This window comes from Kryptolebias marmoratus, linkage group LG7, assembly GCF_001649575.2.
Source record: "Kryptolebias marmoratus isolate JLee-2015 linkage group LG7, ASM164957v2, whole genome shotgun sequence".
NCBI lineage: Eukaryota > Metazoa > Chordata > Actinopteri > Cyprinodontiformes > Rivulidae > Kryptolebias > Kryptolebias marmoratus.
The window spans coordinates 9,444,292-9,471,798 of NC_051436.1; the positions used below are offsets into that span (position 1 = coordinate 9,444,292).

At 40.4% G+C, this 27,507-nt stretch overlaps 1 protein-coding gene across 1 annotated transcript in view; it reads left to right on the top strand.

The window, feature by feature from the left end:
* elavl2 (ELAV like neuron-specific RNA binding protein 2) overlaps nt 1–27,507 on the top strand; it is a 221,214-nt gene that overhangs the window by 119,186 nt on the left and 74,521 nt on the right. The window lies entirely within an intron of this gene.

Below are 27,507 nucleotides of genomic sequence, written 5' to 3' on the forward strand. Positions count from 1 at the left end.
CTCCCTGTTGAATGATGGATTCCAAATTGTTTGGAAAGGACCTCATAACCCTCCCCAGATTGATGATCAGTAGCACTAGCTTCTCTAAGGCCGTTGCTGATGTTTTTCCATCTTGGCATGTGTTAGCACTCGCCTGAATGCTCCAGAGCAGCAAACAGATAAAGCTCCTGCTGTTATAGAGGTGTCCACACAGATCATGATGAGTTAATCAATACATTTGACCGCTGCTTACTCTTTTAAATCCTATGGAAGCAGCAAGAGTGGGTGTTCTTTATATGGACAGCTTTTTTCATTTTGGCTTTATTTTTGGTTTATTTGTATTTTTGAGCTCGCCCGTATGTGGGGGAGGGGGGTTGACAGTGTGTCACAGTGTGGTTGAGTGACGTTCATGAGTGTTAGGATTATGGAGAGGAAGTGAGCAAAAAGGGCAAAATTTTAAAAAGCATGATTTCATAATAAATATATATATTTTAAAATTGGTATGTAAGAAAGCATAAATAAAGCAACAGACACATAATAACTATGTGGTTTAGGGGCATTATGAGCTGAGCCTCTCATATGAGAAAACCCCAGTGGCAATGCCAGGACGGACAGTATCAGCAGGGGTAACTGTTATCCTGTGTATATAACACATTTTCCTTCTCCTCTGTGCTTGCACACCGGCCTCTTGCTTCAGGCTGCCCCACAGGCCGTAGGGAGGTTGCCGGCATGTTGCATGTTGAATTTTCCCCTAGAACAGCCCCAGCCCCAATGGAACATGTCTGATTATTTGGCTTCCAGAATCGTCTTCCTGGACGTGAGTCAGTAGGGATTATTGCTGTGTTTCGTTTACCTCGGAAGTCAGAACTCGAGCTGGGAATGACATCACCCCCTACTTATGTGTTCCAGTTGCAAGTCCGAACACCAGTGAGATTTGCTAATTATTGTGCTTGTAAACCGGCTGAATACTATTAGTAATACACGATGATGACAATGGGGTCCTCTGCAGTTTTTTTGTTTTTTTTAATTTAAACACTGTTGCAGCATGTTAACTAACAGAGGTTGTAGGGTATTTCATTTGAGACTAATTTAATGAGATGCAAAGTGACAGAAGTGCAAATAAATAGTTTACCACTACAGCTATCACCACTTTTCATGTGCAAGGCAGACATGTTGCATTTTGTTGTCTGAATTAGAGAGAAACCTCTGACAGTCAGATTTACAACTATCAGAGGGATGCCAGTTGATTTTTTTTTTTTTTTTTTTAGCTTTGGAGCTCAAATGGTAATTCTTAAATAAAAATGGATTGGACAATAAACCTCGGGACACCAGGCAGTAGCAAAGCCTGCGCTGATTCCCTCGTTCAATTTGATCAATTATACCAACAAACCTAACCGCATCCCACGCCTCTGCTGGGCTGCGGTCGAAGCGCTGTCGGAGGTGGCAGCTGAAGATCTTTCTGACGGGTTCTTCTGCCAGGCGTGCGCAGCAATTTTGTATCTAAGAATAACATTAGTACAGAATGTCAATAAATATCAGCCATGTTAAAGCTGAAGTATTAGAAACGAGTATAATTCAACAAAGTAAGGTAAATAAACAGATTATGAATTCATGGCAGTATATTTTTTTACAACAGGAAATGTATGTTTTGTGCTGGCACACTTGTGAGCTAGCTAAATCTTTTTTTTTTAACTAAGTTAACTGTTTCCTAGCTATTTCCTTGTGTTAACAGACGGGAAATGGGGGGTTTAGATTTGTATCTGCAATATTTACTGTGGCAGAAAAGCAGTTAAATGGTCTGACCTTTGAGTCCTGCTCTCAAAGTTGAGAACCCTGATCACAAAGAACACAGTCCTGACACAAACAGAACTGCTCTAAACCTGTCTAAAATTTAAACAGTAATAAAGATGTTTTAACAAAAAACTAAGCTAGCTGCTTCCCTTAATGGTTCTGTTAATGCATAGAGACAGATTCAGACATCTGTCTCAAAATTCCAAAATGACTGAATATGTTCAAAATGAATAATTAAAATAGCTACTATTCTAAAAAGATATATATCGACTGAAAAGTTAAAACTAGCCTGAATTATTTCTTGTTGTTCTGCCCTGCAAACGTCACAACCCCATAGATAGACCACTGGTTGACGTAGATGGCGAAATTTGTCTAAAAACACGTGTCAAGATTTTTGTTTTGCCTAATGTCGAGGGGTTACACAGTACTTAAGTTCTCCTTTGTCCTGTCTGCTAAGCTCCTCGAGGGTAAACTGTGGTGGGGGGGCTGGCAGTCGACGGTGGGCAACACTTGCTGCAGACCGACAGGAAGCTTTATCTCGACATAACTGTCACTCATGCGCATTAGACCTTCCTTCTACTTTCAGAGAGCTGTCAAGCCACGGTCTGCCGCTCAACTCCTCCGCAGCCTTCCCCCCCCCTCGTTATATAACCTGCCACCCCTATCTCAAAGACCCATCACAAACCCGGGGCCTCACACACAAACACACCCTGCACAGTCAATGAAATCTGACTGCCGTGGATGCATGCAGCAAAGGGCACCATAGAATACAGGGGCTGAATGAGGTTCTTTGCCTTGATGATACTGATCATACAGTGCTGGAGTCCAAAGCAATTTCCTATTCTCTTCCCAGCACCCCTGTCTCTGTATCGGACATAACATCCTGAGACAGCGGAGATTGGTGGCCAGGATACTGAATATTTCATGAGGCAGGAAAGCTTAGATAAGATCCTCCCACGTTCTGGAGATAGTGCACTTACAGATCTGTCTTGAAGCTCAGTGGTTTAAAAAAAAACAAAAAAACATTTGCATCCGGGCTTAGATTTTGAATGTTATCTTTTTGTTAAAGATAAAGTAAATACACAGATCAAACCTCACAGATGCTGAAACACATATTTAGGTTTTACAATAGAAATCCTTCCCACTGTGTTACCTAAAATTGTAAAGTAAAAAAAAAAAAAAAAAAAGTGGAGTAAGAATTTATCTTAAACAACAAATACTTAATGGTTCATTGAATGTCAGATTGAAAATTAGGAATATATATATATTACTGTATAATAAGATGCATAAACTGGCCTTTTCCATTTGAGAAACTGGAAGAACTATTCACTTAAACAAAAAACACAGTTGTTTTTATTTCTAACATTATGGCATTTGTCATCCTATTTTTTTTGCATTCACATACAGACACTCTACCTGCAATACGGGATGCTGTATGTATGCCTGGATTATCAAATGCAGCTGTGTTCGGGCCACAACAGATATTAAACATTAACTAATATGGGTCAAATCAGACGATATCTTGACTTCGATCCTGTTTTTATTTCATGGTGTGAGATTGATCATGACATGACTTACAATAGTTTGATTTATGGTCAGAAGTCAAATTTTGAGTGTCAGAAACTCATTTACTTGTTACCATTAATCACACGTCTTATGAATATGATAACCGATTTTGAAGTAAATATGTCAAAATCTTTAGGAGGAGTTTGTTAAATTATGTGCTTAAAATGCCAGAATCGCATCTTTTATCCAAAATGGCCGACTTCCTGTTGGATTTAGGCCAAATTTTTCAAAAATGTTTTTTTTTTTTTTTTTGTAGGTCCTAATCAGATGAACCCGTGTACCTAATTTTTTTATGTATACAGTATGTGAATGTAGTCAAACAGGTTGTCATAAAAAAGTGGTGCTGTTGACCCATTTTGCCACACCCTTAAAATACAAACGATGTCGCTTGCTTTTCATGCACACACAGCAATTTCGGCATTTGGCAAAATTGGTGAAATTGGCTTTTTGTGTATGTTTAGGCCTGGCATTATCCTGCGATATTCCATTATCTTTTTTCGCACTCGGAGTACGTGTTGAGAATTATAATAAACTACTAATGTATCAAATTTTAGCTCAGTATCTAGAAATTTGACTGATTTATCTCCATTTTAAGGACAGTGAGTTGTAGATGTACATCCAGCAATTAATTTCCGAGAGTCTCATTCAAATTTGCGAGGAGATATTTTGCTACGAGACAAAGTTATCTCCAACACTTATTGGCAAAGTTTCAAACACATGTGTCGCTTCAGCTAGTTAAGCGCTTAGAGTATAAGTTGGGGGTGACTCTCAGCTACTACCACACCAAATTTCAGCTCAATAGCTGTAAAAATTGACTTGGGTATAGACGGTTTTTGTGTTTTCTGTCACTTAGCTGTGGCAACCACCTTAATCAGTTGTCGATTTACATCCAACGGTTGCTTTCTGAGAGTTTCATTAAAATGGGTCTACTGGTTCACAAGATCCATTGATAACAGACACACACACACACACAAGCATCAGCAAAAACATTACCTGCCTTTTGGCAATTAATAATAAGCACCAGAACTGCAAAAGGCATTTGTACTGATGCTCAAGACTAATGTAAAATGTGTTGGTTTTTGTAACACTAGAAGGCTCTCAATCATGATTTGACTTTTGTCATTATTGATGGATTTATTTCCAGACAAAGAGTCTTACTTTTGTAAGATCACCTTTTTTGTCATATACAGAATGTCCTTCAATGTGATTTAGCTCATGTATGCTATTCAGTTGTGTCCCTGCAGCAGCTGTGGTGTAGCAGGGAAATATCACAAATCCCCACATTGATGCTCCTATTTTTCTTAAAGCTATCAGTGGGGAGAAAATTACAGGCTGAGAAACAACTGAGAAGGCACGCTAGGAAGAATCCAATACCAAAATGGGAGTTGGATTGTGGGAAGGCTTGATGGCATGCCCAGTAAATGCTCCCCTGGGCTTTCTCCAGGCACAGACATCTACAAATATTTCCATAATCGCTGAAAAAGCCCAGCGACTGTCGAGCCAAAAAGCCCAGATGTAGCCGACGACATGTTTGAGCTCTTAGTCGTAAAGGTCAGTCGCTGCTTTTCAAACATGGATAAAAAGCTGCGCTGCCATTTCCAGTCATATTCTCAACTACAGGTTGCAGTCTTTTTTTCCTGACGGCAACAAGCTTCCTTATTTCTTTCTTTCTTTTTTTTTTCCCTCTCTCAGCCGACAGACGATAAACCAGAGGCGTGTAATTTTATTTTTTTTCCCCCCCCTCAAACTTTCCACCACTTCATAGATCTGTTTTTACTTGGCAGTAATTTAATGCAATTTTGCAAGTTGGTTTTAGCCCACGTCCTTTAGGAGGGGGAGAGTGTGTGTGCGTGTGCATGCATCCAACATAATTATCTCGTGTATATGTCATATTCAGCCACTTCTTTTCCTTGCTGGTGCACAGCAGCCCATCAAATCAGCTCAATCTCGCCACAGCCTCTCGCTGCTTCACTGGGGGCCCTTCAGTCGAGGACATGTTTTGACATGCAGGTCAGCACTAAATTAAGCCTGCATGACACTAGCAATAATCAAGAAATGGCATTCCATTTGTGTTAAACTCTGCTTGTTGAGCTGACCATTAACCGGCGATGACTCACCACTTATTTGGCAGCTACAATAGCGTGCGCTCGGGCTCCTTTTGCAAATAGTGATTAAAGAACTTTCATGAGAGTTGAGCTTTTCATGTTGCGGGATAAAAATGACCTTTAAGTGCTTTTCAGAGTTGAAGACTTGTCAAAGCATAATGTGGGAGGGTGACTTGATGGGCGTGTAATTTTGTGGGAACAGTGTGAATTTTAAGATGGCAAAAAAAAAAAAAAACAAAGAAATTTAAAGGCCCAGCATTCCTTGAAGGAATGCATACGAGATGTCAGTTTTAGACTAAAAAAATGTCTTGTGTCGAGAAATCATGGCGTTGTAGGCGTTTGCGCAATATAAAGGATAAGGCTGATTAGCTGCGGTGGCCGGCTTGAATTGGCTTGACTTTAAAAGTCGATCAGTTGTAGACGCACATCCAGTGATTATTTTCTGAAACTCCAACATTTAATGTCGACATTTTTAAGTAAAGATCACGTGCAATGAGTTGCACTTGGAGTATGTCTTATAAATGACTCTCAGCTACTACCACACCAAGATTTGGGGCAAAAACTATAAAACTGACTGAATTATTTTTGTGTTTTCTAAATTCAGTTGACTGTGGTGACCATCTTGAATTGGGTCAGCTCCAAAAGCTCATCAGCTGTAAAGGTACTTGCAATGAATATTTCCTAAAAAGTTAAATTAAAATCAGTCCCATTTTTGACAAAATATTTTGCTAACAGACAAAGGGAGTTGACTCCCATTAGACAATGTCAACATTTTAAACTAAGATTTTGTGTAATCTGTTAGTGATCATAATACATGGTAGGGGTTCAGTCTCAGCTACTACCACACCAAACTTTAGGTCAATATCTGTAAAATCAACTAATTTGTACCCATTTTTGTGTTTGATGAGTTCAGTTAGCTGTGGCAGCCATCTTGAATCGTGTTGACTCCACAAGTTAATCAGATGTAGATGTCCATCTAATGATTACATTCTGAACGTTTCAACAAAATCCGTCCAGTAGCTCAGGAGATATTTTGCTAACAGACGGACACATTACTTTGCCTTTCAGCAGCAGGTAGCAACAATGCCTACGATTCCCGAAATCTCTGACAACTATTCTTTCCGTGTCTTGCCTCCTCTAACCCAAGCAACAAATCCTACATTTTTTATCGTACCGTTGAACATTTCAATAATTCCGTCGAAAAACAGCGAACAGAGTTTGTAGCCTCGGCTCATTTACCTGCATTAAGGAGTCCTTTGATAATGGCTGGAACTGCCAAAGCAGGGCCTGGTAAATATTCTACAAGAGCAGGTATTCACTTCCTTCGACACTCAAGGACATGCTTGGTATAAACAAGCAGGGGAGCTGGACGAGAGTCTGCAGCAGCTCATTTCATGACCCCAACAAATGTCCTTTGATAAATATGTATGTGTTTATAGTGTTTTGTGCAGTTTAGCAAGGTTATTCTACAAAGGTAAGCACTTGTAAATTCAGGGCAGACACGGGTCGTGTTATTGTGCACCGCAATAAGACAGTTTCTCCTCTGTTGAATGAAGTGCCCTCTGAGAAGTTGATCCTCTTTGTCACAACAAAGACAGCCTGAGGGTATGGGTACGTTCGCTATTAAATGAAACATAATAAATTATGCAGCGGTGTCTAAAACAGTGATTTGTAACCATGATCTAAGTAGCTTTTAGAGAAGCAGAAGACAATATTGATTAATATGAGCTCATGTTTTTTAAACTGTGTTAGTATGCTTGTTAAAGAATGAGTTAGCAGACAAACTCAAACTTTAACTACAGACTTTTTTTTGTTTCTAGTTTTTACATGTTTCTTTGCTCCTATTACATAATGCAGCTCTGTACTTACCTGGTACGGAACAGGTACTTACTGGAAACTTACCTTGTACATAACAGATACTTAAGTGTAACTTACTTGGTACTAACCAGAAACTTACCTGGTACATAACAGTTACTAACCAGAAACTTACCTGGTACATAACAGTTACTAACCAGAAACTTACCTGGTACATAACAGATACTTAAGTGTAACTTACTTGGTACTAACCAGAAACTTACCTGGTACATAGCGGAAATGTACTTGGTATGTAACAGGTACTTAGTAGAAACTTACCTGGTACATAACAGATACTTAAGGGTAACTTACTTGGTACATAACAGGTACTTAGTGGAAAGTTACCTGGTACATAACAGATACTAACCAGAAACTTACCTCAAACGTAGCAGTTACTAACCAGAAACTTACTTGGTACATAACAGGTACTTAGAGGAAATGTACTTGGCATAACAGGTACTTAGTAAAAAGTTACTTGATGCATAACAGATACTTAGGGGAAAGGTACTTGGCATGTAACAGGTACTTAGCAGAAAGTTACCTGGTACATAACAGGTACTAACCAGAAACTTGCCTGGTATGTAACAGGTACTTAGTGGAAGGTTACCTGGTACATAAGAGGTACTTACCAGGAATGTACTTGGTACATAACAGGTACTTACCAGAAACTTACCTGATGAGTATAAGGTACTTACTGGAAATTTACCTGCTACATCCTTGGTATATAACAGGCACCTAAATGCTACATACCAGGTACTTGCCAGGTTCATACCACTGTGTTTGTATGTAATTTGTGTGTGTTTGGCTGGTAACTTACCAGGTATATACTCTGTGAATTTGGAATTGTATATACCGAGTATTTACCAGGTTCATGACCAGGAAGTACCTTGTACCTATCTAATAATGATCATGTTTGTTCGTAGTTAGTGTGTGAATTTGGTTGGTACCTTTTAGTACCAGGTACATACAAAATAAGTACCCAATAAATACTAGGTATGTACTAAATTCTATCATGTATTGCTATAGTTTCTTTGAACCAGCTGTCTTCAGACTTGTGTTGGTGTGGCAGATATATTGGCGGTACAAATAATAACCAGAGTTCTAAATGAGGCTGAACTTTCTTTGTTTAAAACGAGAATTTGTTCAGCTGTTCGGGTTGTTATCTGATCCAAATACCAGACAGTTGCCGAATCATTTCGGAATCCATCATGGTTTGTGACACCACTAATGGGGTATCGCTGAAGCATTTATGTCTTAAGAATATATCACGCCACATTACTCAGATAGCAGTGAGCGGTGATATAACGGGTGTTTCGTCGCTCGCAACGTTACTGATGTGCTCGATTCGACGGGAAGTCACTGCCTTTACATTCATCCTCTCTGATTTCTCTTCCTTTTGACATCGGCTGCTGTCGTTCTGGCATTGATATGCGCCGCAAGACGTGTTCGTGTTCCATCTCTCAGCAGCTCGGAAAACGAAAGAGAAAAAAAAAATAAATAAATAAAATGCCTAAAATAATTTAGGTCCCCCCAGTGGGAGCCGCCATTTGTTTTAGAATAAATCACACAGTTATTCAAGTCGTTCTTTCAGTCACTTTGGCAAAGCCTGGCCTTCTCGAGTCCCAAAGGGGTAATCACTACATTTCCCAGTGATGCCTGCTTGGCTAAGCAGTTTTAATACACAAATCAATTTTGCATTACCCCCCTTTGGCTGTGAGTGCTCATAGTGTGAGAGCCATGAAAAATTGATGGGCCTTAGCATGCAGATTGCAACCCTAGTGAATCTTAAATTTGTCTGAGGCTTTTCTCCCTTTTCTTTTTTTTTTAAAGGAAGACGATGTCAAAGGGGTGTTTGTTTTGTTGCTTAACTGTTGATACTCTTTTTTTTTTATTTTAAAAAATGACAGCTGCAGAGGTGAAACCATGTTGTTGAAAAGCACAACACGAAGCAAGCAGGTTGATGTTTGAGGGAGCGGGGGGTAAAAAATAAGCGAACCATTTCAGCAACACCCAAATGGCATTTGAAGACAATATAAACAGGCACTCCCCCCNTTTTTTTTTTGCTTGACTAAAATGTCATAAATATAATGACCAAACTCGTAAAGAGCATTTGTTTTTGCCGCGGTAATTATATTGTGTCATTCGGTGAGCTGCTCTGTATTTTAGCCTGCTGATGACTTGACTGCTCGGAGAAATTATAGCTCCCATAATTAGCTTCTGCTATGAAATGTGGCTATCGCGGGAGAGAACGAGGGAAATTTCACACCTCGGAAATTAGATTTTTTTATTTATTTTTTTTGCAAGGTGCCGTGGCGATGTCCTTGAGTACGGGGCCACATGAAGAGCCCTTTTTTTGTTCCGCTCCCGCTCGCTCCTTTCTCTCACGGTTAGAGATGGGGCTTTTTTTTAAAAAAGTAAGCAGCAAATTGAACAGCAAAGAGGCATTTTTGAACATTCAACCACCAAATTTGTTAATGAATGTCGATACGAAGTGCTGCTCTGGCTAGGGTTCTTTCTGTTTTACATCTTGTGGGTAACGTTTTATCTTAGTGGTTTAAAATGAAGGGCCTGGCGGTGGTCGAAGGAATCGCCTGCAGCCTGTCATGCTGAAGTTTGAAACTGAGATCATCTCATGATGAGAACGACTGGATTACGGCTGTTTTGGTTGAATCCTTAAAATAAATAACAGTATGTGGAAGAATGTCTTGGAAAATCCACTACTTCCACAACATTTTTAGCTCTATCTGTAAAACGGGCTGAGTCATAGCCGTTTTTGTGTTTCCCAAAGTCAGTTGGCTGTGGCGGCCATCTTAAATTGTGCTCCCTCCGAAAAGTAATCAGATGTAGAGGTGCAACCAATGATTATTTACCGAAGCTTTTATTAAAATGTGCCTATCGGTTTATGAGATATTTTGCTAACAGACAATATTGAGTCCAGTGCTTAATGCCAAAGTTTTAAAAATAAATCAGTTAATGCTCAGAGAATGCGTTTGGAATGACTCCAAGTTATTAACACACCAAATTTTAGCTCCACGCCTGCAAAAATTGCCTGAGATAAAAAGTAGTTGTTGCATTAGGTCTGCTCAGAAGATTAAAAAAAAAATGGAAAGGAAGTTTTGTTTTGATTGTTTTTTTTTGGTTTTTTTTCCATCCATCCATTTTCTACCTCTTCGTCCGGATTCGGGTCGCGGGGGGGCAGCAGCTTGAGCAGAGAAAGGCCCAGACATCTCTTTCCACAGCCACCGTCTTTCAGCTCTTCCAGGCCGGACACAGTCTCCCCGGCGTGTCCCGGGTCTTCCCCGGGGTCTCCTCCCAGTTGGACATGACCGAAACACCTCCCTAGGGGGAGGCGTTTTTGTAGAGAATATTCACTGGATGCATGTCTACAACTGACTGACCTTATGGAGTCATCTCCAATCAAGATGGCCGCCACAGCAATGTGGACTTAGCAAACACAAAAACGGCTATAACTCAGCCAATTCTGCAGATGTTGAGATAAAATATAGTTTGGTAGTAGCTGAGCATCATCCACATTACATAGTCTAAGCACTCTTTATTATGCAGTAATTTAGCCTTAAATGTTAGAGTCAACCCTGTTTGTCTGTTAGCAAAATATCTCATGAACCACTGGATGGATTTTAATGAAACTATCAGGACTTGATCGGTAAATGTGCATCTGGAACTGATTAACTTTTGAAGTCGGCTCAGTTCAAGATGGCCACCACACCTAACCAACGCAAGCAAACACAAAAATGGCTATAACATAGTCAATGTTGCAGATATTGAGCTAAAATTTGGAGTGGTAGTAGCTGAGAGTATTTCCCATTGCATACTCTGAGCACTAAGACGTCTGACGAGATTGCGCAAAATGTCGTTTGCGAGGTTTGACCAAAACAGTTATTTCTCGTGCTAGGATGATCTCAGTCTAAAACCATGGTGAGCCCTTTACTTTATTCTGGATTTTAAACCCTTTCGGAACGGTCCGCTTGTATCCTCCAGACACCATCACGTCGATTGCGGAGTGTTTACCGTTGCCCAGTTTATAAAAGGTGATGTCGAAATAAACTCACCTTGCCTTATGGCTTCTCGGGGAAGATGGGAGTTTGTTGCCATGACAATAGCAATGTCCCTTCCGTGGCAAGAGATGTTAAGATGGCGGCTGTTTCATATGCAGGTGCTACGCACACAGAGGCGAAGCGCCGCAGATAATGGAATCAATTTCCTGTGATTTCTGAAGCAGAGAAGCTTTGCTAAGAAATAATAAAAAGGAATTAAATGAGCTTGTGCTAAACATCAGCCGCTGGTTACCGGCGGCTATTTGACTTCAGATTGCTGCTTAGCTCATCGAAAAGGAAGGGGGAGGGGGGGAGAAAAACATTGAAATGTTCATTTCATTAGCTTCTGTGAGCTCAGCACAAAAGGGCTTAGATTGTTTTCAAACCCAGTTTAAAAGAAATAAAAGGAAATTAAAGGCCACGCATTGCTGGGAAAAAATGCATGTCACCCGACGTCTTTCTTACCAGAGTTTTAGACTGAGATTGAGATCTTGAAAATAATAAAAAAAAAACAAAAATGCATGTCTCATGTGCTACCTAGCATGATCTTTTATCACTTTGAATTGTCTTGTTGCTGAAAAGTGCTATATAAATAAATTTCACTTCACTTCACTTGGAGTATGTGTTGTGAAGCACTCTCAGCTACTGCCACGTCAAATTTTTACTCCGCTTTTTGTAAAATCGACTGAGTTATGGTCATTATGTGTTTTTTAAAGTTGGTTGGATGTGGCAGCCATTTAAAATCAAGTTCACTACAAAAGGCAATCAGTAGTAGATGTTCATCCAGTGATTATTTCTTGAAAGTTTCATTAAAATTGCTCCGGTAGTTCAGGCGATATTTTACTAACAGACAAACAGCGTTAACGCCAACATTTATTGCCAAGGTTTTAAGCAGTGGAGTTGTGTAATGTGTTGCATTCAAAGTAGGTGTTGGGGACAAAGTTCGGCTGCTACCACATCAAATTCTAGCTCAATATCTGTAAAATTGGGTAAGTTATTGTCTTTTGTGTGTTTTCTAAGGTTTGTTGGCTGTGGCAGCCATCTTGAATTGGATTGAGTCCAACAGTTGATCAATTTTAGATGCACACCCAGTGGGTATTTTCTGAAAGTTCCAGTAAAATCTATTCAGTGGTTCCCGAGATATGTTGCTAACAGACAGGCAGAGTTGACTCCAATAGTTAAAGGCAAAGTTACAAAATCGCATTTCCTGCGATTTATTAGCGCTCAAAGCATAAGTTGGGGATGGCTCTCAGCTACTACCACACCAACCTTTAGCTGAATATCTTTAAAATTGACTTAGTAATAGCTATTTTTTGTTTTCTTTAGTTCAGAGAAACACATACACTCAGATGTGGGCAAAAACATTATCACTCAGTCTTTACTTTTGAATTCAGGCGATAGGCAGGCACACGTGGGCAAACCAGGGAGCGATTCGAGGCCTTCCCGCTCGAAGACGAGAGGCGAAAAGTCCCCGAAATAAACATCTGTAAACCGACTCTGAAGCAGCGACGTTTCCCATTAATGCAAGAAGATCCAGTAACCTGATACGTCCACCGTGTGTTTGGCTCTCTGGTAGTTCGGTGCAGGTCGATGACAACGATTTTCTTTTTTTTTTTTTTTTTACCCCCCCTCGCCTGTAGCCAGATGTTGCAGGACTTGGTGATGTTTTTACGCTTCAGCTGGTTTATTCTCGTGAGCGCCAAAGACAAAAAAAAAAAAAAGCACTGGTCGCAAACAAAATGTCTGCCACGTTGTGTCCCAATGTGACGAAGATCTCGCACAATCTGTCAGCAGACAGGGTGTGTACTGAGGGTGACTCTCAGCTACTACCACACCAAATTTGAGCTCGATATCTATAAAATGGACTGAGTTATAGCCATGTTTGCGAAAGTTGATGATCTGTGGCGGCCATCTTGAATCAGGTTGACACTAAAGATTAATCGGTTGAAGATCGGCGTCCATCCTTGTGGTCCGTAGGTTATTTTGCTAACAGACAAACACACACACACGGGCAAATTACATGATTGCCCACAATTCATGTCAGAAAGCAATAATTATCCACTGAAGTGACGAATTAAGTCAAAAAACTCAATCTCAATCATTCGAATATACAGTCATGTACTAAACACTGTACACAAGAATGAAATTTGTTTTGTTTTTGATGTTTGTTTGTTTTTTTTTTGGCCTATATTCTCCCATATTTAGCAATATCCACTCTTTGTGCTTCACTGATCTCCAGAATCCACTCAGACCAAAAAACCCGTGTTTATTTTCAGGTCACATCCCTGTTGTTGAAAGGAGAAGTCCCAGTTGGATTTAAACATTTTGAGCAAAAAACCAAAACCAGCAACACTGAATACATTACTTTCTGGATTCTATCTGGGTTTTTTTTTCTGTTTATTTGTTTGTTTGTTTGTTTAGTCTTTTTGGGTTGTTTTTTTTTACCCTGGAAAACTTAAATCTGACTACTATGAGCAATGTTTTTTAGCTCCTGGAAGAAGAAGAAAAAACACAGAAAAACATGAATTGAAAAGTTTTGGACTCATAAAAATAAGGCTCTTCGATTAAAAAAAGTTATTGACTTTTTCTTTATATTTTTTCCTGTTCCTGTGTTTTTAAGATGAACCTTTCATATTTACGTTGCATCAGATTTTGAAGGTAGGAATATGTTGCATCATATCTAAATTGCCCAAAGCACATTACTACACACCAACTACTGGCCAGCAGAGTTTCTGAAGGATTTAATTTTCTTATTTTGTTTTGTATTGCACCAGGAAGGAGACTACTTTCACTGGCTGAAAGCTTGTCGCTCAGAATACGTCCTGAGGACGAGGCTCAGCTACGACCGCACCAAATATTAGCTCAATATCTGTAGAGTTCTCTACAGTATACCCATTTTTGTGTATTCCAAGATTGATTAGCTGGCCATCTTAAATTGAGTGGACTCCAAAAGCCAATCAGCTGTAGATGTGCATCCGGTGATTACTTCCTGAGAGTTTCATTGAATCATGTCCTGTGCTTCATGAGGTATTTTGCTAACAGACAAACATGGTTAACTCTAACGCTTAATGCCAAAGTTTGAGACAAAAATATTGTGCAAAATGTAATGCTCAGAATATGTGTTAGGGCTGAGGCTCAGCTACTACCACGCCATTCTTTAGCTCAAAATCTGTAAAATTGTCAGAGTTGTATCCATTTTTGTGTTTCCGATGGTCGGTTGGCTGTGACGGCCATCTTGAATTGGGTTGACTCCAAAACTTAATCAGTTGAAGACGTATACCAAAAGAATGCTTTCCGAGAGTTTCATTAAAATCAATCCAATGGCGCGTGAGGTATTTTGCTAACAATCCGATAAAGTCGTCTGAATTAGTTAATAGTGAAGTTTTCAAAACAAATTTCACCACATCAGTTAGTGGTCATAGGAGAAGTTGGGGATGACTCTCAGCTACTACCACACCAAAATTTAGTCTAATTTATACAAAACTGATTGATTTATAGCCATTTTTGTGGTTTATAAGTTTGCTTAGCTGTGGCAGCCATCTTAAATTGAGTTAACTTCAAAAGTGAATCAGTTCTAGATGTATATCCAGTGATTACTTTCTGAGAGTTTCACTGAAATCTGTCCAGTAGTTCAGGAGATATTTCGCTAACAGACACAAGCAAAAACACTTCTGCTTTTTCGGCTTTGAACAGAGGAAGGGGTGATATTTTTGATGTGGGATGGGGCACAGCTGTAGTTTCACTTCGCACATAAGCTTCGCGTTTAGAGATGCAGCATTTGGGTAGTTTGCTTTTACAGCACAAAGCCCATTGTTTACGGTAACGCTGTGATCAAACCACTTCACGGTAGCGAAATAATTAGCATAGCACGGGATCTTGCCAACGAGCTTTTACGAAACAAACTGAATCCTGGATACAAAATGCATGGAGCGCTCTGAGCGGATGCAAGCAGGACGTTTTATCTGCTGTACAAATTGGCGAATTCTTCGCAAACGTTCCAGCCATGATCAATTACAGCGGGATAACAGGTGAAATCCGACAGATGCCTTTAATACTTTGCTCATTCAGCGTATGCCTTAATGTCTGATTAGTTTAAAACCTTCCTCTGCGCCGACGCGAACATTCATCCTCATTTGTCACGGGGAATCGTCCGCATTCATTATTTCCTCGTTCAGCCAAAGATTGAGGTTTGGCCGTCGAAGTGACAGACGTAATCGAAAAAAAAAAAATCACATTTTAGGTCCGTATTTGTGTGCACTTTCTGCAATCTCCTCAGTAATTTCATTAACTCCTCTGGCGTCTTTATCAGGCCAGCAGACTGGGATCGGTCTCCTTATAGTGGCTGTCTTTTTTTTTGTTAGTTTGTTTGTTTGTTTTTGTTTTTTTCTTCTCCCCAACGCTTTTTAATTATGTTTGTGCTTTCTGGAAAATGGGCGCGCTGCAGACTGTCGGCCTCGTCCGTCTCTCGGGCCGAATCCGGCCCCGGCGCTGCAATGAATTTAGCTCACCATTACCAAACGCAGAGTTCGTTCGGCTGCACGGTGGCCCCGTCTCCCATCACCGGACAACCCCCCCACTGATTGGACAGTTCTGCGAACATAATTTCAGACACGTTGAAAAGGACATTAGCCGCCTGTGCGAGCTGTTCCCAAGAATATTGGTCCTCTACGTCAACTCAAGGAGGCTTTACGGCCAGGCGATCTCCTCTGTCCCTTCGGTGACGGTGAAACTCATCGCGGTAAAAGGGGTCGCTGCGGCGTCCACTGCACGACCAGACGCGTAGGAGAGTTTCTGCGGCAGTTAAGCGAAGCTGTCCATTTTCCGTGCAGGGTCACAGTGGGCCGGTACCAGTCTCCGGTGGTCTGTCATCGGGCAGGAGGCGGGGTGCACCCTGGAAAATTAAGCAAATGAGCCAAAACATACCAGAGGGGATGAAGTTGATCATAACAGTGTAAATCAGGGGTGTCCAATCCTGGTCCTCAAGGGCCACCGTCCTGCATATTTTACTTGTTTCTCTGCTCCAACACACCTGATTCAACAGTTAAATTACGTCTTCTTGTTCTGCAGAAGCCTGTTAATCACCCATTGATTCAAATCAGGTACGTTGGAGCAGAGGAACAAGTAAAACATGCAGGATGGTGGCCCTCGAGGACCAGGATTGCCCAGCACTGGTGCAAATGATGATTCAACATTTACTCAATAAAATATTACTAGGGGCGTAATTGTACCTTGTTTCAACATTTGAGCAGGTTAGTCTGTACAGTAGATGTTTTGATGAGTTTGTTGTGGTTCCATAGTTTTATTTTCATTAGTAAACACAGGGCCGTCAAATGGAAAACATAAAATCATGTTGGAAATCTATTTGTAATTAAAAATCAATAATAATAACTTTGCACTTTCCCAAAAAGCTTAAAGTTAGATGACATTTACATGCAGCAAAGTGGCAAGTCCAAAATAATAAGATGCACAGATTTAACACAAGTGACCAGAAAAAGAAAAGAAAAGAAAAAAGAAAAAAAAACAGCAGAACTAAACATAATGAATTATTCAGATTCTATGTTTGGATCCCCATTAGTCTCAGCAAAGTGGCAGCTAGTTCTCCTGGCTCAAAGGAAAATCATAGGAAAACAAAACATCAAGGTAAATTGGTGCAGAACTACCTGATAATTGGTAGAAAGAACCAAAAAAAACACACACAAACACGGGGTAGAATACGAACTTAAACGGCGTGATGGACGGCGAGTATCACAAAATGTACGCTAACGACGATTCAGCGCTGAATAAGGAACTAATTACTTAGTGAGCAATTTTTAGTTGTAGAGTCAAAACAACTGTGGTCACCAGTAATAAAACAACAAGTAAGTTTTGTTTGTTTTTGCATTTTTTAAAAAAAAAAGAGAATTAAATCTTTATATTTAACCCAGCATTTTATAATACTGAATGAACCCATTTCCATTGTTACGAGTTCACGTGTCTGTTAGCAAAATATCTCGTGAACCACTGATTGAAGTTTGAAGTTTAATGAAACTTTTGGAAACTCTGACTTTTGCATCAAACCTGATTCAAGACGGCCGCCACAGCTAATTGGCCTTGGAAAAACACAAACAATGAGTCAAATTTGCAGACGTCGAGCTACAGCTTCACATGGCAGAAGCGAGAGTCGCCCTCAACACATCTCGCGAGATCTCGCAATATGGATGAGATTGCACATAACGTTATTCACAAGGCTTTAGTCCTTTTAATTTTCCCAAGCAATGCACCAAATATCTGATGACTGATAGATGTAGAAACCTAGCAGAATCTCCCAAAAATGGCTCATTTTTCCTCATGATTTTGTACAACTGTCGATGATGCGAGCGCTTAACGGGAAGTGGGCGGAGCATCGTAAGGTCAACACCTTTATCTCTGGCTGTTTCTGACTTGTGCCAGTCATTAATCAGTGAAGTATTTCGCAGCCAAAATGCAGCAATTGGGTCTTTTAAATTCTAATCGCGAAGTAATGAAGCACGCCTGGCAACTGTTTATTATGGCGCACCCCCGCTACGATGCACGTACCGCTAATATGCACAAAATTGATGATACATCATCACGTCCTTGCTCTGTTCTCATACCTGTACAACTTTTCAACTCCCCACCGCATGAGTCACCTGTTCACATTCAGCGATCCCGCAGCGTTTTAGCTGTGAGCCGTTGAGCTTGTGCGTCTGCCATGTACCGAAGAGTCTGTGTTAGGCGGAAGGAGGAAGAGGAGGAGGGTGGGGTGGGGAATGGTGAAGGAGACTGGGAGAGATGTGAGCGACCCATCTATGAAAGTGCCATTAAATTGTCAGTTATGATGGATGTTCCGCCTTCTCTGCATTAACTGGTACATTAGAAGTCATTAATTCTTCAGGATGTGCACTGGAGATCAGAGCCTCCCAGGGGGTCTCGCTGCCTTGATAAAGTGAGGGGGTGAAAGAGAGAGGGGATAGAGGGATCGAGGGAGAGATAAAGAGAGCGCCAGCTGAGAGAAGAAAAGGGACAAAGAGAGGATTTGCAATTTGAGTTTTGATTTTGATGCATGCTTGTTTTGTCTTGGTGGCCTTGAGCAGAAAGGGAAATCAGAATGGCTCTTTCACAGCTTCTAATGAACGGCAAAGAAGGCGCCTTTTTGTTTTGTCGAGAAAAAAAAACAAAGAAATACACACAATTACCGCTGTTTACAGTGTGTGTCTCTCATTGACAAATAACTTTTTTGCCCTTGTGGACCTGGCGCTTTGAACGGTGGTTCAGACTTTTAAAAACAGGGTTCTGGAGGGAAGGTTGTGACCAACTTCTATCTTGCCTGTTGTAGATACAAAACAGGAACTCCTTCAACGGCCTCAGTTTGACTAGATTGATGAGCTAATGGCTGGACTGAGCGTGGCCAAGACCAAAGTGGATTGCTGCTTAAACCAAGAAAATTGTCCATTTTAAAAATCCTTACATTGTAGTCACTTTAAAATTCCATGGTCATAGAATTCAACAGCTATTGAAAGTGCAGGAGCGAGCTGGAGCAGTTTCTGGTGGCGCTTTCAGCAGGAATATCATAGAGTTTCGGCCGAAATAACCATGTAATTACAAAATAACACCAAGTTTTTAAAGTTGCATTTGCATGAACAGCTATTTGTTTAGAGCTCTGTCTTAGCATTAGAAGGCGCTGGTCAATTCGTCCCTCTGCCAAATCATACCCACAGTTTGTACCAAATATTTGCCCAGCAATTTATGTTTCCTATCAGTTGCGAACCAAATGGTCGCCAGTTTGCACCCATGAACTTACTGTGTACACTTTTCTATGTTTGTCACCCTAGATGCACTTGTTCAGGCAGACGCACCAGCTCCATGCTTCCCTTCATAGACTCAAGATGTGCTTTATAATAATAAAAAAATAAGTACAGTTTTCATGACACAATGATCAGCCAGATTTTTTCAAAAGTGTCCTCCAGTACCTTAACTTATCTAAATTGGGGCATGCATACTAGATCAGCCACAGTGACTAATTTACGTACATGCCAGGCACAGACGCAACAGTGCAGGTGTATTAAATGCTGCTTGTTTAAAATACAAAGATAGCACAACATTGCCTCCTTTTGTTTTAAGGCAAATATATAATTGTCTGACGATCAGAGTACAGTTGCATTTTCACATTTCCTCTGCCTTGGAAAACATCGTACAGCCCTAAATATCCAAAATAATGATAAAACATTTGGAAATAAGTGGTGATAAGGCAGGTATAAAGCGAGTGGAGGTGGGTATGAAAAGACCTGTAGCAAATGGCTTATTCTTTGCATCCAGAACACATGAGCACAAAATGAACAAAGGTGCAATTTGGCAAAGGGACAAATTGACCTAGAGCTGCAATTAGCTCACCAATCTGGTCAGAATTAAACTCCATCTTTGCAAGCTGAGGCCATTCAAAGAGCCATCTACAACAGCTTTGGTCATCATGCATACGCTGAACCCCACGTCAAAAGATCTGAACTATCCCTTTAAGATTAAAAAGTGTAATGGTTTTTAGAAGAATAAAGAAAATGCAAAACACACAATAGTTATGCAGGTTTTTGCATATAGCAGATGGTAATCACATTTTAATGCTTTCAGAAATTACGTTTAAAACTATATTTTTCCCCAAAGAAAAAAAAAAAAAAAACAGGCAATGAAACTCGTCAAGTTTTTTAAGCTTTAAAGGTGGCTTGAGTCAAATCCCTCCTGATGCCTTTTCGAAATTGTCAAACCAGAAAACAAAATTTCACTGCCAATTAAACCACAATTACTGGACACGGTGTGTTTTGATGGGTGACTAGGAATCGCTAATGAGTTCGTCTCCCACACACGGGCCACGAGCAAACCCAAACATCACAAAAAGCAATAAAAAAGAAGCAAGCGAACGAAGACGGAGCATTCATCTTGTCCACCGCACAACACCCACGGGATCTGCGATGGGTTTTGTGCCTCCTTGAGGTTTTGGTTTTGATGACCCCCGCTTTGCCCAAGAGCGACCCCGCCATCTGTCGTGTGTAAATGGGGTAAGTGTGTCGCATAAGGGGTCGACGGGGACAAACGGTGGACACCAGCACCTCACGCCGAACTGAAACAAAGGTCCCATCGGTGGCCCAGAGCTGTCGTTATGTTACAGCCGACCGAAGCCACCGGCAGGTATTTATCATGTGATGACAGCGGGTCACAGATGGGTGGCACCTACTGTTGCTACTGCCGCTTCCTCCAAATTCAGACTCGCAGTCAGATTCTCAGGAAGGAGCCTTCAGTTGTTGGTTATGTGCTTCATGAAAAAAAAAGTACATTTTAAAAAGTAATAATAATTATCAGTGATAGTTGCTGTTTTTCAAAGTGTCACAATCTGTCTAATTTTGTTGCCTTTTATGTACTTTGATTGGATTTTTTTTTTTTAAATTTCTCACATTTAGGTTATTGATTAGTTTCTTTGTCATTTCCACCACATGTTCTCAACAATTTCCAGCTCCTTTTATGCCACCTGTAGTCTGTTAGCAATCAGCACACCTGTTGGTATTCAATGGTTACTTGTTCCAGTAAATATAATCCCTGGTTTTCCTCGTTTTTTTTTGTCAGATCCTCCCGTTTGTTCTTCCTGACTCTGTTCTTTTGTCACGTTATGCTGCTTTAAATGGCTGCTCAATTAATTATTAATGTTCAAGTTTTGATGCTCATTTATCTGCCTCCTGCTTGCCTGAGTTTAAGGGCTTAGGACATATATGTACGATATTTTGTTTTCACTAGCTGAATTGTAAGGGGTTTGATAAATAAGCTGTTTTACTGACAGGCAGAGTAGCCAGATAGGAAATGGCGTAATATCGTACTGTTGCTTTGAAATTATCGTATTTTGACCTAAACTATCGTATGTGCTGAATGCGGGCAAGCTTTCTTGGTCAGTGGGAGTGGGGGCGGGCGTAGGGGGTGCCCTCTCTCGGCCGATTGGAGGGTTAAAATGACTGGGGGGTTGTGCACTGGAAGGACAGTCTGGCTCATCAGATTGGACTTTTTGACAAGATATGGTTGTTAACCTGAATATAAATCAGTTGGGCGTGGAAATGCAACAACTATCATATATTTGTCCTTTAAAAAAACTATTGATCATAAATCATATTAACCGTAAAACTATACTACAAATATAATATTTATCATATATCTGGTAACACTTTTGAGAGGCATTGGGATTGCCTCTGGTATTTATCATTAAGTAAGCAAGTACACGTCTGTAACTGATTCCAGGAGTGAAATTTGCGTTTTGGAATGCAATCCTACAGGACATATTACAGAACTTAAAAATAAGTCTCTGGTGTATTTTAAGTAAAGAACATCACACTGAAGAGGAAGGTGATGTAAAAAGAAAAGACCTATGTACACTTAACTGGAAATCTGTATAATTAGTTGTTCAACTATTAAGAGAAATGTTATAGAGCTAATGGTGACAATTTACATAAAATGTAAACCAATCAAAAAAGTCAACAACTGAAAAAATTCAACTCCAACAAAAAGCCAAATCTTTAGCACATTTGAAGCAACACTGTTTGAACAGAGTAAATATTCACTTTATATCAAAACGAGAAGAAGAAAAACTGTCAAATATCCGGTCAGGTTGGTGTCTGAAGCTCACGCCACCAGCTGTAAACCACAGAGTCTGCATGACGACACCGACATCCACAACGTCCATCGGTACTGGGTCAGTAGTGTTTATGCATGAAAGCACTTTGGCGAACCAAAATCGTGTTCCCCTACCCGTCTGTCCCATTTCAGTTTTTCATTTTCGCTCATTGCAATGGTCTGACTCAAGCACATTTTACTTTTGCTCACATCAGTGTGTTCACACGTTTTGATATGAGTCTAAGGTAGTTAATAAGTCTTGCACAGGCAGGATAAAATGAAATTTTAAAAAAAATACTTTCTGAAAGTAATTTCTGGACACATTGAATATTCTGTGGCAACTTTAAGGGAATGGAGGTCAAGATTTCTGTGACAATAAATAGCTACTTTCTGTCTCTTTTCTGGGATCTGTATTAATTGTCTCAACTCACCAAAAAGAGGTGCCATTTTTGGCTCCCGAACGGCTCTTCAGTTTGTGCTATTTTTATTTTTTTCTGGCTCTGTTTTGGAATCAACTCACCACAACGAGCCGATTACTGAACATCAGCTTCTCACGCCATTTGGGAGCTTGAAGAGCTGGCACTTTTTGGTGAATTGAGCTAAATGATCGAAATCCCAGAAAAAGAGCTGTAATTCCCACTGCGGCTACCATCCATTAGCGGTTTTCCGTTTAAAATGTTACGGGTTTAATCTTCAACTTTTCCATTCAACATGTCCTTAAGCAAGATACTGAACCTAACATTGGTACTTACTGATTTACGACTCATAAAAAAATGTTGTAATACAAGGAAAATCAGGTCATTCTTTCACAAACTAAACTATTAACTGCAGCAGATATTTAAATCAGTGGTTCCCAAACTTTTACGCGTGGTGGGTGAATCATTCTCCTGTCCTCCTTTGCCATATTAAATCTGTCATTTCTGTGATGCAGCAGCAGCAGGTAAATGGAGAGGAAAGCCCTCCCGGTGATTGGGTGTGTGTGTGTGTGTGTTTGTGTTTTTCCTTCTCCTTTATGGTTCTTGTCTGATGATGATCGTTGCTGACCTCGGGGGCGTTGAGCGTGCTGCACCTTCACTCTATTACTCCACTTCAGTGCAGCCCACACATTTCAAGCGCGGAGCTGAATGAAGTGGGGCTCTCTAAAGCACTGAACCCTCCACTGAGCCGACTGACCTGTGGCAGATTTCTCTCATCTCTCAAGGCCTTCCTGGAATACACGCAGGGCTTGACTAATTACTCTTAAAAACAAGTGGGATGTGGGTGGTTTGTAATTGGCAAGAGTCAGCATCCAGTGAAAGATCACTCGTCTTGAGGGCATGTGCGTCTGAGCCTTCCATTCACGCAGTCTCTCCTCAGCCGGCTGATTTCTATGCTGCTGCGGCTCCCCGCTGTTTTATTCTGCACGCCTTGGATTTTTACAAACCCACGATTTTTTTGTTTATTTATTTTTTATTTCTTTTACAGAATAAATCATGGAAGTGAATCTGCAGGGTGGAAAAAAAAAAAAAAAGGCTTCCTGTCTTCATGATAAAACACATGTTCCAATCTGGTTCGAGCGCTCATTTATGTGCTGCACAGGCAGAGGAAATGCACGGGCAGTCGTCTTAACTCGTAGCTGCAAATTGGCCGGCCAGAGTGCCCGAGCAATGTGGAAAAAAACATTGAGCTGCAATGTGATCTCGATGTGAGTGGGTGGGATGCCATACATTACAAGTGGCATATCCACTGACAGGAGGCAGCCGGAACAAAGCCACTCTGTTTCCATTTGGAATGCAACAACAACAGCCACATAGCTTGGTAATTATACACGGAAAATATTAGACTATATTAGGTTCATTTTTTTTTTTTTTAAATCTGGTTGCATGGTGAAGAATCCACCTGACACAATTTCATCCGGAGACGGAATTCCTGCTTTGTAATTCAACAACACTGCTCCTTTGGGAGTTTCTTTGTTTGCTCCGGTTTCGAATTGAAGTTGTTTTACTCGGTATGACAAGGACTCGTATTGACTTTCACCAAGACCTGCTGCCTGAGAATATGAGGATGCCATCCATAAATAATGTGAAATCCATTTCCCCAAAGCAGAATGAGCCAGAAGCCGAGGGGGCCTCATTGTTTAAGTCGGTGCTCATCGGTTCATCGTTCTCAATAAAGCTGCAAGTCCAGTTCCCCACTTCTTCTTCTTTTTCAGGCATAGGTATAATTACAGCCCATTCAGGGTGATTATGCAGGGGGTGCAGCATTGGCAGGCAAATAATAAAAGAGATTTCACTTTAGCTGTCAGCTGCCACGCAGCTGAATGACAAAAGAAAAAATTTAGAGAAGAAAACTTCATTTCAAAAGACATATATGAGATATGCCAAGTACATCAAGAGCGACCTTAAACTTTTTAAAAGAAAAAGATATTGGAAATGGAATTATGAACTGTCACGAGCGAAGTCATTTCCTTTTCCCCCATGGCTATTCTTGGCCTTTGCAATGGCTCTAATATTAGAAAATATTACTGCGAGAATTATTTTCTGACATTCAAATGTTATTGCTTCCAATGGAAACGTAGGTGCTGCTGCATGCTTTCTTGTTCAATTGGGTATTTGACAAGTTCTGTAAGACGATTAGGGGGGGGAAAAAAAGAAACACAATGTTGTTGTTGTTTTTTTTCCCCATCAACCCTACGCCCTCTTATGATGCGTTTCTCAACTCTGCAGCTTTTTGGACATACAAGTATCAATAATTAAGCAGCGCATTAAAAATGTATTGGCTTGTCATTATGCCCTCCCTTCTAACACCACCAACATCCTACCACACCTTCTGCATTGCCCCTTTTCCCTCTGGGCAATGTGTCTCTTCCCCTGTACCAGGAAATGGAGACACCTCTGGAGGACTTATTCCCACCACGCTTCTGTTTCTCAGCGTCTTTCAGGAAGTCTCAGCTGCTGAACTCAGTTCGGAAGTACTGTGCAAGTAGACTTGAAGAAAAGAAGACGAGCAACAGATGAGTTGCTTTGCACAGCTTGATTTGTCTTGTGTTCAAATATTTCAGAATACATATATTGAACTTGCCTGAATTTGTGCTTTTACATATCTGCAGTAAATGTGTGAACTCACTTTTTGTAACTATTATTTAGTACTGTGAAGACCCTTAGCAAAATACCATGAAAAGGATATTTACATCAAAAAGGAGTGAGTTATTACCCATTTTTAAATACTGAACAAATTATACACAACATTATTCTAAACAATGTTTTCTAAAACAGAGTATTTTTATGATTTATGTGTTTGGAGACAGTGTTGCCCCTGTGAAAAAGAAGCCTACCACTTCAATCATCACTTTCTTAAATCAAAGCTTTGAAAATATCCTGGTCTACAACCTCAGTCTGTGAAAATGATTCATAATAGAGTTTATTTTATTTGAATGTATTATTCTGGTTGGAAAAAATCAAACCATTAAATCAACATGAACTGGCTGGTACAGTACTGTGCATAAGTTTTAGGCCACCCCTCATTTATTTGTACTTTGCTTCCAAGCAGCTAGACTTTCTTGTAATCCTTTAAAGTTGTCTTGGTTAATAATTTTCCAGGCTTTTTGAAGGTCCTTCAGTTTTTTTTGCTTTCTTTCGACTTTGGTTGTTTTTTCCACTCACTTTCTGTCCAGTCCTTGTACCTAACCATCACAGCATACTGTGCGGTGCTTAAAAAATGAGGCAAGTGCTGAAGTGGAGAACAAAAGTACTGTCAGGCCTGAAAAAAAAAAGTATCTACAGCAGATGAACAGTTTGTGAAAGTCATGTCTTTTACTCAGTATCTCTCAGTATTTGAGAGATGCATCATCCTTCAGTTTGTCATCTGCTGCATGACAATTTTTCAGCTAGTAGCTCCATGTGAATCACCTTGTTGGTGCTGAAATACAATTTTGTGTGTCAGGCAGTTTTGGCTTTTGGTGTTTTTCATAGATCAAACTACAGAAATAGGAACAAATTGTGTTTTTGTGACAGTAAAGGTTACTAGTTAGCTATTACTTTGCCAGCTACTAGCTAAATTTCCCATTTAAAGTTCGTTCTTTGTAAAGCTGTCAGAGTTACTCGCTTTCTAGTATCAAACCGTATGATTACTTTCAGAAAGTTTTCCTAAAATCTGTCCAGTGGTTCACAAAATATTTTTAGGACCTGTCTCAGCTACTACCATATCAAAATTCAAATGAGTTATACCATTTTTATGGTTTTTAAGATCAGCTGGCTGTGACAGTCATCCTGAATCACAAAGTTAAAACCTATCAGGTAGTACTTTTACTTGTAATAAATTAACAAAAGAAGAATAATCAGAAGTGAACTAATATTTGAACCAACTAGTCATTACTAATTCAAGGTTGTCTAGACTCAGCATTTGGGTTTTTGTTTATGGGAGGGTTGGACTGCTCTGATGTTGTCTCACTTACAGTTGTTTGTTTCTTATTTTGGGTTCATTTTCTTGTTCGTGCTGGCAAATAAGCAATGTGAAAAGTCTTCTCTGTACACGTGTTACCTTCAGCTTTTATTGTGCTAAAGAACTGTGTGAAAACACCTTGCTGTTAAAATAAACACAGCCATGACTCACTCACTCGCAAGCTGAAATTAGATCATGAATAGATGTGTTCGTTTGTCTTGTTTGCTAACGGTACAAAATGTATCATTTGTGCTCCGATTACAAAGCTGTCTCCTTGTTTGAGTTTTTTTTTTTTTTTTTTCCAGGTGCGGCTGAAAGGCTCTTGAGAGGCCTCTTCCTGCTGACCTGCCTTGACAGGAGGCCATTTTGTTTCTTATAGTGTGTGTCAGTGTTTTACTGTTGGTTTTTTTTTTGCTGTTTTTTTTTTTCCTCTCCCCTATTTTTTGCACTTCACGGTTCCTCTGTGTGCACGCAGTGACACAGTGGCCCTTGAATGCTCGCTGAAGCGGAGCATTGTGTTGTTAGAGACAGCAAGTCTTTGGTACATTACCTGGTGTTTGACAGCCTCTCCGGATCGTCCCCGCTCCTGATGACAGCGCTTTCATGCCAGACGGTTGGTGGTTTTCGAATCTTTCTACACACAGATTGTTACTGTGTGCCTCTTAGCAGGACACCCCCGTCCCCTTAATCCTCTGGAAAAAAAAAAAAAAAGAAAGTGTTGAATGTGGAGTTTTGTTAGGTGAGACTTACAAACTCCCACCATGGCCATGATTGTGTGGCATTAGTGGAGGTGGTGGATTCCTATGTCTGTGCATGCATTTTTCTTTTTGTTTCAACTTGCGGGGGCGATGCTTCCCCAAGCTTGCTCTGCACTCTATATTCCTTCCCTGCTATAGTGAATCAGTGGGTCAGGGGAATTCACCCTGCAGCATGTCATGCCACAGCTTCCAATTACTTATATTTCACCCACCCAACCCTCCTCTGAAGCTTTGTTTTACCAGCCCCATTCCCTGAAACATATCTGAGCAACACCAAACCTGTCAGGTGGAAGGGCTTTTAGGAGCCCACTTTGCCCTTCTTCTTCCTCTCTTGTAACTTCC